The sequence below is a fragment of the Oryctolagus cuniculus genome, chromosome 1 (genome assembly GCF_051225735.1).
Source record: "Oryctolagus cuniculus isolate XC-2025 breed Fujian yellow rabbit chromosome 1, ASM5122573v1, whole genome shotgun sequence".
NCBI lineage: Eukaryota > Metazoa > Chordata > Mammalia > Lagomorpha > Leporidae > Oryctolagus > Oryctolagus cuniculus.
In genome coordinates, this window is record NC_142867.1 from 43369368 (window position 1) to 43373235 (window position 3868).

Genomic DNA, 3868 nt, shown 5'->3' on the forward strand with positions numbered 1-3868 from the left:
TATTGTTTACAGCTCTAGGCTATACACTTGAGACATAGTGTTTTTTCTACTCAATACTTGTTGAATGTTTTTGTGCAGTTGAGGGTTAAGCTTGTGGTTATAAAGTAAACTTAAAGCATGTAATTGTAAAATTAGAAGAAAATTAATAAAGGAAGGAGAAGTAAAAGTGGGACCATGGGTGGGTGGGAGGGTAGGGTGGGAAGTATTATGCTCTTAAATCTGTATATATGAAATATATGAAATTTGTTCACCTTATATAAACAAAAATATTTTTAAATATTTATTGGCTACTTGACTGCATGACAGACTTCTTTTCCCAGCTCCCTTCCTCAGAAAGCCTCATGTGGAAACTAAGCTGGAGATAAGACTTCTTCCTTAATGCAATCAGGGAAAAGCCAGAAAATTCTTTGTCATAGAATTCCATCCCAGGCCATTTGTGTGTGACTACTTTGCTCCAAGTGCAGTGTACTCTGCAGAGAGGGCCAGGTGCCTTTCAGAGTGAGAGTAATAGTCTACAGCAGGCTGGAGGTGCAAATCATCTATATCATCTGTCTTCCCACTGTCAGTGCCTACATCCTCCCAGCAATGCCTCACCCACCATTCTAAGTGCTATAGTGGTTTAAAAGCAAATATTGGGCTGGCTGATTGAAAAAGTAATGGATGACAGATGGAGCTGAGAAGCAGCTCACTACACACTCACTACACAACTCACTACACACTCACTACAAAACTCATACACAACTCACTACTACACTCAGTGGGGAAGAAAGGATTTCAGAGATCAGAAGAGATAGGTGGAAAGTGTCAGGCAAGGTGAAAGAAAATGGGATATACATAGGTAATCCCCACATAGCAAATGAAATGCTGAAAATCTAGTGGTAGAAATAGAGTGTGTTTGATAGTTCAGAGCCAATGAGATTGGTATAGAAAGCCCCTGAACCCCCACTCTCCACATTTCTGCTAGAAAGGAGAATACTGATTACAGAGCAACCAGGAATAGGTGGGTGATAAGCTTGAGGAATGTGAACAGATTACAAAGACTGCCAACTGTTATGTTTTAGCTTAAGTACTCAAAATGTGGATAATCGGAAACCCGGGTAGCATTGGTAGTGGACATGATTGCAGTTGGGTGTGAATGGACATAACCTTTCTATTCTAAGACATCTTTGAAGGGATGGCTGCGATTTGAAAGCTGCAACTCAGCTATCATTAATATTGACATGAATGGGATTCACAGCATTATTCTAAACTGGAGAGATGGGTCTTAAAAGGATAACCTGTCAAAGAAATGGAAGGATGAATGGATAAGTGAAAATGACAAAAGATCACCACAGCTTTTAACTTTTGCACCTCATTCTTGTTATGCAGTTCACCTGCATAGTCCAAAAACCAAGAATGGGTTAAATGTTTTCCAGAAATGACAAACCATTACAATGAGTATATAAAGCTGATCCCGGTGCTTGACAGAATGTATGGAAAGAAAAAACTGAAGATAATTTAAGGAGAATGAAACATTAAAATCTTCTACAAAGAAAATCTTTTTGAAACAAATTGTGAAATGTATCTATATTTAGGGACTAGAATAAAGTAGCAATTTGGGAGGTGTTTAATTTGGGGCATTCTCTGGAAAGTTTGCGTTCCTGCTGGCCAGCTAAATCTGCAAAAGGTATAAGTAGCCTTTCTCTTTAAGTCTGTGTCATTTCTCTTTCAAAGAATGTCTCTATGATACTGAAGCACTGTGGGTGAGCTGAGGGTCTTTTCACACAGAGAATCCTGCATTGTATTAGAAGGGAAATAAGGTCTCCAATGGCTTTAAATTTGGAAAAACTCTTTAGCCAATGTCAGCTTCTTTATTTGTTTAAATATTTATTTTATTTATTTGAAAGACAGTTACAGAGAGAGGTAGAGACAGAGAGAGAGAGAGGTCTTCCATCCATTGATTCACTCCCCAGATGGCCGCAATGGCCAGAGCTGCGTCAATCCAAAGCCAGGAGCCAGAAGCTTCTTATGGGTCCCCCATGTTGGTGCAGGGGCCCAAGGACCTGAGCCATCTTCTACTGCTTTCCCAGGCCATAGCAGAGAGCTGGATCGGAAGCGAAGCAGCCGGGACTAGAACCCGGGCCCATATGGGATGCTGGCACTTCAGGCCAGGGCTTTAACCCCCTGCTTCACAGCGCTGGTCCCGTCAGCTTCTTTACTGATTTCAAGATTTTCCCTTTTGGCTCCTCTCCTTCATTTTACTGAGTTTTGTACTTAGCCACTAGGAAAATGTTCTCTGCAGAAAATCAGATGGAACTGTACTATCTCTCTGAGTCACTTTCGTAACCTGTATGTTACAGTAATTTGGTTGGGGGAGATCAGGAAACTTGAATACTGGCAGGCACCACCCAAGGTATTTCATGGACTGTCATGTTGATATTCCCCATCGATCTCGCCAATCACAGGTGGGGCATCAGATGGGAGTGGAATGGTGATTATCTTCTTGTAGCTCATATTCTCTTTTGATATCACAGCCATTTCCACTCTCTGAAGGCTAGAAATTGCCAGTGGAATAAAAGATTCCTCTATGGTTTGTAGTCTCCACTTTAGAACCCCTACATCACTGTTGATAGGAAATAACTTCTCTGGATTCTTTAAGCCAATTAGAGACTCTGCAATGAAAAGATTTATCCACATTGGGATGGGTCTGTAGTTATGCCCATTTCTTATCTTTATTTCCCACATGAAGACAAATTTAGCCAAATTTGTCATCTGTGATCTTAAGCATGATCATCTCATGTAACTCTATATTCTATAATCCTCCATCTCATCCACAATTTAGTGTGATCTTTTCTTCAATCTTCATATGAACACTTTCCTTTTTAGTGGGTGAAGCATGCATTTTGATTGCCTCCAAAGTATATTTGCCTGTACTGGAGGACATGATAATTTTACCTTCAGATTTCAATTTGTGCACAAAATTATCTTTGGCTCAAAGTTTCAAAGCCTTGCTGGGGCCCGAAGACCTATCTGATGTAGGTGCTATCTTTGGTTTATCAGTTTCAATGATGGTCTCTGTGATCATGGTAACTAAGCTGCCTCCAGACACTGCAGAGCTTCCAAATCCCCAAATTCTCGTGCTTTTTTGCCAGGCCTTTGCATCTCTTTGGGTCTGTTATCATTCCTTTGCTTTATACCTCATTTCAGCCTTGGCTTCACATTCTAGAGTCTCTCTGACTGCTCTAAACACCTTCTCCACAGGAGAATCCATTTCTGTGAAGGCTCCTGTCTGTGACAACTTAACATTCTCCCAATATTCCAAAGTAACAATTTCATCAAAAGCAAAAATCAAATCAAAACAGTGCTCAGATAATTCATTCTCTTCTAAGGTTTGACAATATTCAGAGATTACTTTTGAGAAGAGTCTCAGTTTCCAAATCTAAAATATTGCTGCTTTTGGCAGTGATCACTATCATGCACAGTTTCTCCATAGGCTGCTAGATGTATTTCACATTCTCTGTTTCAACCAATGTATGTCGTTTCCCAGTGATCATCACCTTTGGAAAAGCTCTGGACAAGCCCTCAATCAGAGTTCAGGTCATTTCCAAAACTGTAGAGAAATAATGGCCTTCCCTGCTTTTGTGCTTTTTTAGACTGCTGTTGCCAACAGCACCACAGTGAGGGCAGTGGTGGAGTGCACCTGTTCTCTAGTTTCACCGGGCCTAGGTCTGGGATCAGAGGAAGGAGAGTCCCAGTTGCTTCAGTCCTCGTGGCCCTGTGGCAGGAGCCCCTTTGTCCAATTTCTATAGATAATTATTTTAAATGATGTATTTATTTGAAGCACAGACTGGGTAAAAAATATTTGCAAGCCATGGATTTAACAAATAAC

At 40.6% G+C, this 3868-nt stretch overlaps 1 pseudogene; it reads right to left on the bottom strand.

Annotated features, from left to right (window-relative positions):
- Window positions 1-2260: 2260 nt before the first annotated feature.
- Window positions 2261-3649, bottom strand: LOC103351726 (coatomer subunit delta pseudogene; annotated as a pseudogene).
- Window positions 3650-3868: the final 219 nt, after the last annotated feature.